Source organism: Pan paniscus, chromosome 3, assembly GCF_029289425.2.
Source record: "Pan paniscus chromosome 3, NHGRI_mPanPan1-v2.0_pri, whole genome shotgun sequence".
Taxonomy (NCBI): domain Eukaryota; kingdom Metazoa; phylum Chordata; class Mammalia; order Primates; family Hominidae; genus Pan; species Pan paniscus.
Window position 1 is genome coordinate 156,861,930 of NC_073252.2, and position 16,199 is coordinate 156,878,128.

General features: G+C 39.7%; 1 protein-coding gene and 1 pseudogene across 1 annotated transcript in view; one reads left to right on the plus strand and one right to left on the minus strand.

The window, feature by feature from the left end:
- SPMIP2 (sperm microtubule inner protein 2) overlaps nt 1-16,199 on the minus strand; it is a 147,206-nt gene that overhangs the window by 106,525 nt on the left and 24,482 nt on the right. The gene's annotated exons all lie outside the window — the stretch shown is intronic.
- On the plus strand, nt 9,176-9,909 carry LOC100974360 (proteasome activator complex subunit 2-like; annotated as a pseudogene).

Here is a 16,199-nt window from a genome sequence, read left to right on the forward strand (position 1 = left end):
GATTACTGACATGAGCCACTGTGCCTGGCCTCCATAATCAAACTCTTTGATCTACAGCAGAGGTCAGCACATTTTTTTTTTAAAGGTCAGATAGTAAATGTTTTAGGCTTGCAGGTCATACATACAATCTCTATCACAACTCCTCAACCCTGTCACTGCAGTAGACAATACGTAAACCAGTAAGTGTGGCTGTGTTCTAATAAAACAGAATTTATGGGCACTGAAATTAGAATTTTATATAGTTTTTATGGGTTGGTAAATATTTTTCTTTTAACTTTTTTCAACCACTTACAAAGTGAAAGCCCACTTTTAGCTGTATAAAAAAAGGTGGCAAGCCAGATTTGGCATATGAGCCATGGTTTACTAAATCCTGATCTACAGCGGTTTTCATATTTGTCTTTTATCTTACATCTCCTTCTTGCATATTTTAGATATGAATGAAGCTTCTCTATTTATTAGACTTAATTAATTGATTATATAACTGCAAAAATAAGTATTTCATTTAAGTGGACTATTTTGTAGATTCATAAAAGAAGGTACTTTTTATTTGTACAATAACAGGTCCTAATGGAGAGTCTTGCTTGACTCTACATTCCCAGTGTCAATTTGGCCCCATATCATTTCTGCCTTTGTGTTAATTGGTTTTCTTATTATTAGAGTTGTATAAATGACCAGTGAGAATATAAAACAGATTTGCTAGCACAATAAAAAATAGAAAAGTGGGGAAGACACTAAATTATACAGATAGATTGGAAATAACATTAGGTAAGAATCGCGCCGGTTTTACCCACACTGGAAAGAGCTGAGAGGTATGCATTGCTCTTTTATTGCTCTGAGTAATGATGGTAATTATGATGTAATCCACAGAGCACAACCGACACTGGACTGGGTGGAAATAGTGCTCTCAATCCTCCACTCTAGAACAATATGGGTTGTAAAACGTATGTACCATTGAGGCCAGGTGTGGTGGCTCATGACTACTTTGGAAGGCCAAGACAGGAGGATCACTTGAGTCCAGGAGTTCAAGACCAGCCTGAGAAACATAGTGAGCCCCTGTCTCTACAAAAAAAAATTTTTTTAATTAACTGGGCATGGTGGCACACACCTGTGGTCCCAGCTACTTGAGAGGCTGAGGCTGGAGGATTGCTTGAGCCCAGGAGGTCAGGAGGTTGAGGCTGCAGTGAGCCAAGATCGTGCCACTGCACTCTAGCTGGGAGACAGAGTGAGACCCTGCCTCAAAACAACAACAAAACAAAAAACAAAAAAAAACCCATTGACTTAATAGTAGTTTTGCTTCAAAAAAAGAAAAGAAATTTACCACTTTAAATGTAGGCATTGATAGCAAAGAGTATCACAATTATAGACAAGTTAAATGTAATTTATGAAAATGACACTTTTAGCCTGGATGAAATGTGGCAATTCCCTAGATAAACAGTACATTAGGAAGGGCTTGTCTATTTCTAGATGGCAGTAAGTGACTTCAATTTAGGCCAGGGTAATTTAGATCAGTAAGTGGTATTTCTCAACCTTGTAAATATATAATAAAGGGAAAATAGCTCAAAGTATGCTGTAAGAAAAACATGTAAACCTGCTCTCTGGATTATTGAGAAATATTTAATTGTGTAAAGCAAGTAAGCTGTAATCAACAGAATCTTTACATTTTTTGGTATCTCTTTGTAAAACCTTTGCCCTTCTCTACTTAAGACACCCAGGGAACTGGCTGTGCTTCCCGATCGTTAAGAAGACTGAAATAAAGTGACTCCTTATTCATTCCAGAAATGGATTTCACTATGCTGCAGCACTTAGCTTGTAAAATGGATTTATAAACAGGTGAAATATTAGGTGGGTAAAGCCACATGACAGTAAAGATTTACAAATTAAATTTCTTTATCTGAATATTCTTACTTTAAGGATTTATTTTCCCATCTCTGCAAATAAACATTTTTTTTTAAGAACCTACTTGGTATAATAGAAAGAGCACTTGAACAGGGAAAAATGTCAATTAAGATTTTGGTTTTGACCTTGCTGCCACTGGCATAGAGAACTTGGGAAAGTCATTTCATCTTCCTTGGTTAACTTCAATTTCTTTCTTTTTTTTTTAAACCAGCTTTATTGAGATGTAATTGACATACAATAAATTGCACATATTTGAAGCATACATCTGTACATTTTTATATATATGTACACACATGAACAGGGTTGTCAGATTTAAAGTACAGAATGCCCAGTTACATTTGGATTTCAGATAAACAATGAATCATTTTTAGTATAAGTATGTCCCAAACATTTGCATGGTACATATTCATACTAAAAAAATTTATTCATCTGAAATTCAAATTTAACTGGCCACTCTATGTTTTTATTTGCAAAATCAAACAGCTCTATCCATGGATTCTCACTGTAGTTAAGATCAAGAACTTATCTGTCATTTTTCCCATACCCAGGCAATCACTTTTCTGCTTTCTGTTACTATAGATTAGTTTGCGGTTCCCAGAATTTGATCTAAATGGCATCAAATCATACAGTATGCACTCTCTTTTGTCTGGCTGCTGCTTCTTTTTTTTTTTTTTTTGAGAGGGAGTCTTGCTCTGTTGCCCAGGCTGGAGTGCACTGGTGCAATCTCCGCTCACTGCAACCTCTGCCTCCTGGATTCAAGTATTCTCCTGCCTCAGCCTCCCTAGTAGCTGAGATTACAGGCGCACGCCACCACGCCCAGCTAGTTTTTGTATTTTTAGTAGAGATGGGGTTTCACCATGTTGGCCAAGCTGGTCTCAAACTCCTGACCTCAAGTGATCCACCCAACCCAAAGTGCTGGGATTACAGGTGTGAGCCACCATGCCTGGCTTGTCTGGCTCCCTACACTAAGCATAATTATTTTGAGATCATCCAAATTATAACATGTAGCAATAGTTTATTCCTTTTTATTGCTGAGTAATATTCTATTGTACAGACATGTAACATTTACCTGTTGATGGACTTTGGGGTTCTTTTCAATTTGGGGCTGTATAAAGCTGCTATGAACATTTTTCTATAAATCTTTTTATGGACATTTGTTTTCATTTATCTTGGGTAAATAACTAGAAGTGGAATGGCTGGATCATATGGTAGATGTATTAATTTGTAAAGGAACTTCCAAATTGCTTCAACAGTAGTTGTGTCATTTTTGCATTCCCACTAGCAGTATATGAGAGTTCTATTTTCTCCACATCTTTGCCAACACTTGGTCTTCTTAATTGGTGCATTCTAATAGGTATGTAGTGATACATCATTGCAGTTTTAATTTGCAATCTCTAATTACTAATCATGTAGAGGACCTTTTGCTTATTTGCTATCCATATATTTTCTTTAGTGAAGTGTTCAAATCTTTTGCCCATTTCTTAATTGCCTCGTCTTCTTATTGAGAGAGTTGAGCTTTTTAAAAAACTTTTATTTTAGGTTTGGGGGTACATGTGCAAGTTTGTTATATAAGTAAACTCATGTCATGGGGGTTTGTTGTACAGATTGTCACCCAGGTACTAAGCCTAGTACCCAATAGTTACTTTTTCTGCTCCTCTCCCTCCTCCCATCCTCTACCCTCAAGTAGGCTATTGTTCTCTTCTTTGTGTCTGTGAGTTCTCATCATTTAGCTCCCACTTATAAGTGAGAACATGCAGTATTTGGTTTTCTATTCCTGCATTAGTTTGCTAAGGCTAATGGCCTCCAGTTCTATCCATGTTCCCACAAAAGACATGATCTCACTCTTTCTTATGGCTGCATAGTATTCCATGTCGTATATGTACCATGTTTTCTTTATTCAATCTATCATTAATGGGCATTTAGTTTGATTCAATGTCTTTGCTATTGTGAGTAGTGCTGCAATGAACATTTGTGTGCACGTGTCTTTATGATACACTAATTTATATTCCACTGGTTTTATACCCAGTAATGGGATTGCTGCATTAAATGGCAGTTCTTTTTTAGCTCTTTGAGGAAGTGCCACCCTGCTTTCCACAATGGTTGAACTAATTTACACTCCAACAAGTGTTCCCTTTGCTCTGCATCCTTGCCAGCATCTGTTATTTTTTGACTTTTTAATAATAGCCATCCTGACTGGTGTTTTTGTGGTTTTGATTTGCATTTCTCTAATGATCAGTGATATTGAGCTTTTTTTTCATATGCTTCTTGGCCACATGTATGTCTTCTTTAGAAAAGTATCCTTATCACTTGCCCACTTTTTAATGGGGTTGTTTGTTATTTTCCTGTAAATTTGTTTCTGTTCCTTATAGATGTTGGATATTAGACCAAGAGTATTTTATATGCTCTGAATACAAGTCCTTTATCAGATATGTACCTTGCAAATATTTTCTTCTAATCTGTGCTTGTAGTTTCATTTTTTAAAGTGTCTTGTGAAGAGCAGAAGTTTTTAATTTTGATAAAGTTTACTTTATTAACTTTTATTTAATGGATCATACCATAGGTGTTACACCTAAAAATTATTTTGTTAAAAAAATTATTTTTTGTAGAGATGGGATCTCATTATGTTGCCCAGGTTGGTCTCAACTCCTGGCCTCAAGCATGAGCTACTGTGCCCAGCCTAAATAATCTTTGTCTAATCTAAGATCACAAAGTTTTTCTCCTATGTTTTCTTTTAGAAGTTTTATAGTTTTAGGTTTATACATATAGGTCCATGACCCGTTTCAAGTCCATTTTTGTACATAAGAAGAGATATGAAGTTCAATTGTTTTTGTATATGGATATCCAGTTATTTTGGCACCATTTGTAAAAGACTATCGCTTTTCACTAAATTGCTTTTGCATCTTTGTTTTAATGATACATATCACTACACACATGCACACACACACACACGCACACACACACACACACGCAGTGTTGTTAACTGGGTCCCTATGTGAAATGTATTTCTTACTGTGGACTGCAGTCAGAAAAGTTTGAAAGGCAGTGCTATGATGGCTACCTGAATTACTTTTTTCTCTCTCTCTGGTCTCCTAATCATTCTTGTCTATCACTTCCATATATTCAGTCCTTCCTGCTTCTTCAATTTCCACTGTTCCTCTAAAACGTCATTTTCTATGAAAGCACATTTATGATCACCTCAGGAAAGCATTGTTTTTGCTGTTCCTTTCATTTTTTCCTCCCCTCTCTGCTATACAGGGAAATGATAAAACATTTTATATCTCCCTGCCAAGTTTATACCACTCTCTGTGTAATTCACCCTGTGACCTTTCATTCAATGTTTCTTGTGGTTCACAATTGGTTTACAGCACATCATTTCCTTTTTCATTTGTTTTGCTTTATTGGGAGACAGCATGATGTGTAGAAAAGAGAATGGGCCATACTCCAGCTGAACCCTATTTCATAATAGGCTCATAACCTTCTTCAAAATACCATCTCTCAGGCTCAGTTTCTTTATCTGAAAAATAAAACCACATCTAACAACCTCATATATTTGTTGTAAGAATTAAGTAAGGTATTGTATGTAGCATATGTGAGGTATGTCTAGTCCTATACCGGACACATAATAGATGCCTGATGATAGCTATTATCACCATACTAGGTACCTTCTAACCACTTCTGTTATTTCCATCACCTTCCCTCATGTCTGTATCTTCTACTATGCTAATGCTATTGTAGGCTGTACAGTACGGCGCCTCAGATAATTAAATTCAATGACCTCAACTACCCTTGTGAGAATGATTTTACACAGGAAGTGTCATGGTGCCAAAGAGACGAAAGAGATCAGATTTCATTTCACTCTAAAAAAGAAAGACATTTTTTCTTCCACAAAAGAGAGCTTTAAACCTCCTTCCCATTATCAAGGTAGACAGAAAAATACTCCTCTTTAAAGAGAACACAGCTACTAGAAATGCTAACCATTCAGCTAACAGGGTCAGAATGGTAGCTCAAACTACCATTCCCCAGGACTTAAAAGGCAAAAATAAGAATGCTCTGTGAATGCTGATAGGGACAAGAACATTCTAACCTAGACCAGATAAGAAAATGTTGGACACAGAAAAGGAACTTAGACTGATTCACACTTTTGACGAGTCATCTCACCAGCTGAGTCCATTTTGGGTTTTTTTTTGTTGTTGTTTTGTTTTATTTTTTGAGTTGGGGTCTCACTGTTACCCAGGCTGGAGCACAGTGGCGCAATCCTGGATTACTGCAACCTCTACCTCCCGGGTTCAAGTGATCCTTCCACCTCTGCCTCCCAAGTAGCTGGGACCACAGGTGTGTGCCAACACACCTGGCTAATTTTTTGTTGTATTTTTGGTAGAGACAGGGTTTTGCCATGTTGCCCAGGCCAAGCTGAGTCCATTTTGAAGAGGAATTAGAGATTGTCTGAAGCTACTCTGTGCTCTTTTTTTTTTTTTTTTTTTGAGATGGATTCTCACTCTGTTGCCCAGGCTGGAGTGCAGTGGTGCGATCTCAGCTCACTGCAACCTCCACCTCCCAGGTTCAAGCAATTCTCCTGTGTCAGCCTCCTGAGTAGCTGTGATTACAGGCCCATGACACCACGCCCTACTAATTTTTGTATTTTTAGTAGAGACGGGGTTTTGCCATGTTGGCCAGGCTTGTCTCGAACTCTTGACTTCAGGTAATCTGCCTGCCTTGACCTCCCAAAGTGCTGGAATTACAGACATGATGTATTCATTAGTTTTTTGTTAAATGTTAAAATAATCAAGAGCCATTCTATGAGTTCCTAGATTCCTAGCCTGGGTAGACTTTACCTGATTATAAATAATAATGGGAATTCTGGCACCTAACATGGTTGTTCTATTTTTGCACTGGGTCACAATTTCAATACATTTACTCACTTTTATTAATACACAGTAAGTGTCAAGCTGTTTTTTTTACCATAATTAATTCATTATTATTCATCCTATTAATTATATGACCTGGTATTAAAGCTACCAGGTCAAGAGTGGTTTTGTTTGTTTGTTTGAGATGGAGTTTTGCTCTTGTTGCCCAGGCTGTTTAATTAATACCTTCTTCCAGAAACTTAGTTTTAAAAAACCATCGGCCAGACACGGTGGCTCACACCTGTAATCCCAGCACTTTGGGAGGTCGAGGCAAGCGGATCATGAGGTCAGGAGTTCGACATCAGCCTGACCAACATGGTGAAACCCCATCTCTACTAAAAATACAAAAATTAGCTGGGCATGGTAGCGCAAGCCTGTAATCCCAGCTGCTCAAGAGGCTGAGGCAGAAGAATCCCTTGAACCCAGGAGGCGGAGGTTGCAGTGAGCCGAGATCGCGCCATTGCACTCCAGCCTGGGTGACAGAGTGAGACTCCGCCTCAAAAAAAAAAAAAAAAAAAAATCAACCAGCCTGGCCAACATGGTGAAACCCCATCTCTACTAAAAATACAAAAATTAGCCGGGCATGGTGGTGAGTGTCTGTAATCCCAGCTACTCAGGAGGCTGGGGCAGGATAATTGCTTAAACCTGGGAGGCAGAAGTTGCAGTGAGCCAAGATCACGCCATTGCACTGCAGCCTGGGCAACAAGAGCGAAACTCCATCTCAAAACAAAACAATAATAACAACAAAAAACCATCAACTAGGGTGTTTGGATATATGGATGTTCCAAGATAACATTAATCTGAGTTTTAACAAGTCTCCAGCTATACTTTCCGATGGAGCAGCCACTAGCCACATGTGTTATTGTGGCTAGCCCAAACTGAGAAGTGCTATAAGTCAAAAGTACACACCCAGAGTTCACATACTTAGTACAAAAGAAAAAATGTAAACATTTTGTTAATAACTTTCAATATTGATTTCATATTGAAATAACTTTGGATTTATTGGATTAAACAAAATATATTATTAAAGTTATTTGTACCTGTTTTAATTTTTTTTTAAGAGGGAGTTTCACTCTGTTGCCCAGGCTGGAGGGCAGTGGTGCAATCTCGGCTCACTGTAACCTCCATTTCCCAGGTTCGAGTGATTCTCTTGCCTTAGCCTCCTGAGTAGCTGGGTCTATGGGTGTGCGCCACCACGCCCAGCTAATTTTTGTATTTTTAGTAGAGACAGAGTTTCGCCATGTTGGCCAGGCTGGTCTTGAACTTCTCACTTCAAGTGATCCACCTGCCTTGGCCTCCCAAAGGCTGGGGTTACAGGCGTGAGCCACCGCGCCTGACCCTCTTTTAATTTTTTAATGTGGCTGCCAGAAAATGTTCAATTATGTATGTGGCTCGAATTATGTTTCCGTTGAACAGTGTTGGTCTGAAGTTTACAAACTTGTGAAATTCTACAATACTTAAAGCTGGTGGATAATTATAACTGTGGCTCATTAAGATTTGGAAAACTTGTTGCAATATTTGTTAGAGAGGGAGAGGTTTTTAGTGTACATAACTGGCTGAAGAGTCAGACAGAAGCAGTATAGAAGGGTCATTCAGAAGTCCAAAGTGAAACCATTTTAAGCAACCATGTTTACGCAAGATGAAAAGCTAGTGGCTTTAACCTGTGGGAAAATGTACCACACCCTGCCAATGCAATGCAAAGTTCATCTTGTTACTCATCCCTGAAACCTGCCCCCAGCTTTCTATAGCTAATTGCTCACAGTTGGATCCCTTTTAAAGTGAGATTACCCTCCCTACAGGATATGTTGTACATGCTGACAGCCAAGTTTCCAAGGTTTTCATTCAACCTAATACTCATTTTTGGTCATATTACGGCTTTGAACAAAATGCTGAACATGAAGAAGCTGAATTGAAGATGATACTAAGTGGTGACAGATAGTAATCCCCAGGATGCATCCTGGTTGTATCAAAGAGATACAAAAGAAACTTAAAGACAGAGGTTTTAAAGTCAGAGCAATCATAGATTGCCAATAACTTACTAATAATATATAAATTTAAAACATGTCAAACACAGGTAGGACAACCTCAAGGAAGCATAGAAATCAGGGAGTCAAAGTGGCAAGCATTGATAATGTTCACCCACCACAAACGAGGGCTGAGGGTCCTCCCTTTGAGAGGCAAAGCTCAAAAGAGAAGGGTTAGGATTGGTCAAGTTATTACAGTTTAAGGCCATTAAGCCAATGTTTAAGATTGTTTTCCCTAGAATGCCAGTGTTGTTCTAATATTGTCCTGTGAAAGTTTTGATGCCGGCAGTATTTTCTTCTAAAATGTATTTAAAATATATTGAAGAATACGGTAATTAGGAGGCCAGAGATCTAGCAACTGAAGCAGCATATGGCCAAGCCGTGTGGGGTGCGCCTGAGACGGGAGGCCTGTAAACAGGTGGAGATCTTCAGGCAGAATCTTTTCCAGGAGGCTGAGGAATTCCTCTACAGATTCTTGCCACAGAAAATCATATACCTGAATCAGCTCTTGCAAGGTACTGCCTCAATGTGGCTGACCTGACTTCCCTCCGGGCCCCACTGGACATCTCATCCCAGGCCCTCCACCCAAGGATGATGAGATGGAAACAGATAAGCAGGAGATGAAAGAAGTCCCTAAGAGTGGATTTCTCCCTAGGAATGAGAAGGTCCTGTTCCTGCTTGCCCTGGTTAAGCCAGGAGTCTGGAGTCTCAAAGAGAAATGCATTCTAGTGATCACGGGATCCAGCACCTGATCCTCAAGATTGAAGATGGATGATTTTGGGGTAGCAATCCAGGAGAAGGTGCTGGAGAGGGTGAATGCCGTCAAAAGCAAAGTGGAAGCTTTCCAGACAACCATTTCTAAGTACTTCTCAGAACGTCAGGATGCTGTGGCCAAGGCCTCCAAGGAGACTCATGTAATGGACTACTGGGTCTTGGTGCACCAGCGAGATGAGGCAGCCTATGGGGAGCTCAGGGCCATGATGCTGGACTTCAGGGCCTTCTACGCTGAGGTTTAACATATCAGCAGCAGCAACCTGGAGAAAATTGTCAACCCGAAGGGTGAAGAGAAGCCATCTATGCACTGAACCCAGGACTAGAAGGAAAATAAATGACCTATATGTTGTGTGTGGGAAAAAAAAGAATATGGTAATTACATAATAACAATGTAGTTATCAGTAAAATGTCTTTAAGAAATGGTATATTTCACCTGGCACAGTGGCATGCGCCTGTAGTCCCAGCTACTTGGGAGGCTGGGGTGGGAGGATTTCTTGAGCCTAGGAGCTCAAGTCCAGCCTGGGCAATATACTGAGAACTCTCTCTAAAATAAATAAGTAGATACAATACAAAATTTTTAAAAAGAAATGCTACATGTGAGGTTTCTAGGACATTACCTATGAGATCATCTGATACATGCCAGCCTCTTTCATATACATATTGATACCTCAGTTTCATATACCTGTTATTGTGACTTCAGATTTTATCTGTAAGGTGGAGGATAACATATCTACATCACAGACTTTTGTAAGAATTGAGATAATTCGGTCGGGCATGGTGGCTCATGCCTGTAATCCCAGCACTTTGGGAGGCCAAGACGGGTGGATCACCTGAGGTCAGGGGTTCAAAACCAGCCTGACCAACATGGTGAAACCCCATCTCTACTAAAAATGCAAAAATTAGGTGTGGTGGCACACGCCTATAATCCTAGCAACTCAGGAGGCTGAGGCAGGAGAATCACTTGAACCCGGGAGGCGGAGGTTGCAGTGAACCAAGATCGTGCCACTGCACTCCAGCCTGGGCAACAGAATAAGACTCTGTCTCAAAAGAAAACAAAATTGAGATAATTCATGTAAAGAATTATGACAGCGCCCATTTTAAGCAGCTGGTAAATGTTAGATGATGATGAACTAGTATTGTACATATATTTAATGATCACTATGTTCATTTTCATGTTATAATTTTAATACACATTTATAAAGTGGATCAGATGTTGACTATTCTTAAATAATTAGTAAATAAAACAACATTGCATTGTCTTTTAAATCCAAGAATACACTTCATTTCATGAATTCCATTCCTGTTAAGCCCTTTTAACACATTATAATTGAAAAAATATTGCTGTGGTTATGTAGCCAGGACTCAAGAAGCATTAAGTAAAACCGTGAATGAAGTGAATTTGAGAAACATTGCATTAGACATTCGATCATCCAATATTTTCATTCTGCTTCGAGTCTATAGCAGTGGTTTATTGGGCTCTCAAGAGAAAAAGCTATGGTTTTAGCATTTACCAGTTTCTGCGGTATAAACATTTCCAACATGGTCAATGTCAAACTATTGTGTGATGTCACTGAATGCAAAGTTGGAAAGAGATGCTAATAATTGGTTCTCTCAAGAAGGTACAAACAGGCTCCCAAACACCACTCACATAAATACTTTGCATGATTATAGCATGGCTTCTCATACAGTGTTCATTCATTCATTATACCAATGGTTCTGCAAATGTGATCCCCTGACCGACAGCATAAGCATCACTGGGGAACTTATTAAAAATGCAAAATCTCAGGGCCCACCTTATATCTCCTAAAACAGAAACCATGAAAATGAGGCTTAGCAATCTGTCTTAACAATCCCTCCAAGTGATTCTGATGCATCATGTTTGAGGACCCCTGCCCTATGCTCTTGCTGTTGTTTCTGAAGGGGAAGAAGTGCCAAGTAACTTCTGACATTTATTAATTAATGTACCAAGACTAGCAATGTTGGTATTCTCATTCTTCAAAGCATCTAATTATGGACTCTGAAATTGCAATTTATATATTCCTAGAATCAACAAAGGACACCAAGCTGCTGCTCTTTTGCATGGAAAGGTAATCTTATCTTCAAATGTCCCCATGTTTCCGTTGCTATTGAGAGGCTCTCATAAGGGTTAGTTAAGAGTTCTACTGGCTTGGCTTAGTGACTCATGCCTGTAATCCTAGCACTTAGGGAGGCCATGGTGGGCAGATCCCTTGGGCCCAGGGGTTTGAGACTAGCCTGGACAATATGGCAAAACCTTATCTCTGTTAATAAAAAAAAATGCAAAATTACAAAAATTAGCCCGACACAGTTGTGTACGCCTATAGTCCCAGCTACTTGGGAGGCTGAGGTGGGCGGATCACTTGAGTCCAGGAGGTTGGGAGGTCGAAGCTGCAGTGAGTTGTGATTGTGCCATTGTGCTCCAGCCTGGATGACAGAGGAGACTTTGTCACAAAAAAACAAAAACAAAAACAAAAAACAAAAACTACTGCTTGTGATTTCTGGTTGCTTCTGCAGCAGAGACCACGGGCAAAATCCTGGTGCTGAAATAAATATATGCCCTGATATATTAGTGGACACGTTGTTAATCTACTTTGTATGGCTGGTTGGTTGTTTGAAAATCACATAAATACAGCCCTAAATTCAGTTATACTGTATACAGTATTGGCAGAGATACATGGTTTCCAGGATGTTCTAAGGGAGCTTTGGATAGGTGCAGCCTTCAGAGGTCAGCAGGTACGACCTTGCACTCTATGTGGGCTCCCCTTCACAGCACGTGTTCATCCAACTGACAAAATATTTCCAGTAACAAAAGCACATTCTATTTTTGGACAGGTCTAATTATTCTTCCATACATTGAACTAAAATCTGCCTTCCTGTAACACTTCCTGTAACAGTCACACAGTAGTCTGAATTCTGAATTCTGGTAAAGAATCCCCGTCTCATTGAAATAGCCCATGAGATCCCAGGAAAGGGTCACTTTAGGCTCTTTTGCAAATTTGGCTTCCCCGCTTCTTTCAGGCGTTCATGTAACAACATTCCCAGGCTCTGCACCACTCTGCCTCTTGATGCTCTTCAATTTATTAACATCTGGCTTAAAATGTGGCATGCATAACCAAAAATAATGCTACCATGTGGCCCAATCGGGGCAGCGTTTGTTTCTGGAACACAGCTCTCTGTTAATGCAGCCTGTTATTGTGTCAGCTTTGTTGGCAACTGAGCTAACCTCCGGGCACATCTCCAGTCTGCAGTCAGCTCCACGCTCCACATCAACCTATTGCATAATGTCTTACCTATCCTCTACTTGGATTGTTGATTTTTAAACTCTAAGTGCAAGCTTCATATTTAGTCCTATTAAATTATAACTTTGTGAGTTTCAGACCCAATTCTAAAATAGTAACATCTTTTACAGTCCAAATTGTCATCGAATTTTACTCTCTCTTCTTCCTAGGTTTATATGTTCAGCAAACGTAACCACATGATGTCTCTCTTTGTATAAAATCCTGAGGAAACTGTTGAACAAAACAGCGCTGATTCCTGTTCCCCTCCCTCACTCAATTATTTACCTCAAAGCTTGAAACTAGAATAAAATGTCCAAGTGAAGTACCAGTTAAATATTGACTTTCACTTGCCAATTTTACTTCAATCTGTCTTTCAACTGAAGTAGCCTAAAAAATGAAAATGTAATCATTCTAAATAATTCTTAGGGAACATTTAGAATGCCTAATGGGTATTAAATATTTGAAATATAAATCCCCATTCTTTGATGTGTGCAAAAGGAGGTAGTTAAAGAATAGTATAGAGTAATTAAAAGCTTTTATCATGATCTAGGATTAATTGAAGTATTTAGAGAGTGGTGATGCCATATTGAAAACAACTATTACAACATTTAGGGTTTTGTAATTTTCTCTGGGTTAATTAATGCTTATAAAAATTATTCTGGCTGGACGCGGTGGCTCACGCCTGTAATCCCAGCACTTTGGGAGGCCAAGGTGGGGTGGTTCACCTGAGGTCGGGAGTTCAAGACCAACCTGACTAACATGGAGAAACCCTGTCTCTACTGAAAATACAAAAATACATGCCGGGCATGGTGGCACATGCCTGTTATCCCAGCTACAGGGGAGGCTGAGGCAGGAGAATCGCTTGAACCTGGGAGGCGGAGGTTGTGTTGAGCCAAGATTGCACCATTGCACTCCAGCCCGGGCAACAAGATCGAAACTCTGTCCCCCCCCCAAAAAATAAATAAATAAAATTATTCTGAGTAGGCATAGTGGCTCATGCCTGTAATCCCAGCACTTTGGGAGGCCAGGGTGGGTGGATTACCTGAGGTAAGGAGTTTGAGACCAGCCTGGCCAACATGGTGAAACCCCATCTCTACTAAAAAAAATACAAAAATTAGCTGGGCGTGGTGGTGTGCACCTGTAATACTCAGGAGGCTGAGGCAGGAGAATCACTTGAACCCAGAAGGCAGAGGTTGCAGTGAGCCAAGATCACATGATTATACTCCAGCCTGGGTGACAGAGCAAGACTCTGTCTCAAAAAAAAAAAAATTATTCCTCAAATGGCTTCTTAAATCTATAAAAATTGAAAATAATTATAAAGAAAAAATTTAAAGCCAAGAACAGTAGTTCCATGACTTGGAAGGCTGAGGTAGGAGGATCACTTGAGCCCAGGAGTTCAAGACCAACCAGGGTAACATAGTGAGACCCTAGCTCTCTTAAAACAAAATTTTAAGATATCTTACTTAGCACAGAGTATTGGCACTTAGAGATCATGGGCTATGTGAAGAAATATATTCCTAAACTTGATTTATGAGCTACATGATTACGTGTAATGTGGAGTTGAAAACAAATAACATCATGATCGAAAATACCATAATTCAATTCAGAGGATGTGGGCTGAGATGATACCTGATCTGATACCTTCACAGCACCCAGAGAGGAAAGATCAGAAAATGTGTTTTCAATAGACATGGTGAGAACACTGCTAGGGAAGGAGTGGCAGCATTTTTAACATGAATAACCTTAGCTAACCTATCACCACAGTATGTTGAAATAATTTTTTTTTTTTTAGAGGATCTCACTCTGTCATCCACGCTGGAGTGCAGTGGTGCCATCACGACTCACTGCAGCCTCAATCTCGTGGGCTCAAATGATCCTCCCACCTCAGCTTCCCGAGTAGCTGGGACTACAGGCCCTCAACACCATGCCCAGCTAAATTTTTTTTATTTTTGTAGAGATGAGGTTTCACTATGTTCCTCAGGCTGGTCTCGAACTCCTGGGCTCAAGTGATCCTCCCACCTCGGCCTCCCAAATTGCAGGGATTACAGGCATGAGCCACTGCACCTGGCCAATTTTTGATCAAGTTATGCTGATACAAAATAGCACTGAGGATCCTGCTTAATTAGGTTTCCACTTCAAAAGCAATGTTGTGTATTTGTTACATCACTGCTTACAGGAAAGCAAATTAACTTTACAGGTTTGAATATGTTGTCAACAGCCCCATGTCTACCATCATTCTCCAGTGGCCACAGGTTCTTCACAGTAACCAAAGTATATTTAAATGTTTTTAAAATGAGAAATAAAGTGAAATGGGAACCCTGTATGTTGCTGGTGAAAATGTAAAATGGTGCAGCTGCTGCAGGAAAAGGTATGGTGATTCCTCAAAAACTTAAACAGAGAAATACCATGAGATCCAGCCATCCCAGTTCTGGATATATACCCAAAAGAAGTGAAAGCAGGGACTCAGGTATTTGTACACACATGTTAATAGCAGCATTATTCACAATAGCCAAGAGGTACAGAGGCAACTCAAGTGTGGTGTATACATATGTATCAGTTCCCTAGGGCTGCCTTAAGAAAATACCACAGACTGGGTGGCTTAAACAACAGAAATTTATCTTCTCACAGTTACGGAGCCTGAAATCTAAAATCAAGTGCTGTTAGGGTTGGTGACTGGTGAGCCCCTCTTCCTGTCTGGTAGGAGCCCACCTTCCTGTCATGTCCTCAAATGGCTTTTCCTCTGTACAGGTGAAGACAGAGAGAGGAAGGCCTGATGCCCCTTCCTCTTCTTATAAGGATACCAGTTTTATGAGATTATTTTAGCACCTCATTTAACCTCAGTTACCTTCTAAAGGGCTGGCCTCCAAGTACGGTCACACTGAGGGGTTGGGGCTTCAACATATGAATTGGGGGGGTGGGGATAAAAATTCAGATCATAACAACATACAATGCAATATTATTTAGTCTTAAAAGGGAAGGAAATTGAGACACATGCTGTGATATAAATGAAGCTTGAGGACATAATACTAAGTCCAATAAGCCAGTCACAAAAAGACAAATACTGCATGATTTCACTTAATGAGGTCCTGAGTAAATTTACTGGGACAGAGAGTAGAGTAGTGGTTGCCAGAGGCTAGGGGAAGGGGAGAATGGAGAGTGAGTGTTTAATAGGTACAGAGGTTCTGTTTTACAGGATGACAAAATTCTGGAGATGGAAGAGGTGATAGTTGCAAGCAATGTGAATATACTTAATGCCACAGGATTGTCCACTTTAAAATAGTTAAAAGGTAAATTCTGTTATGTTT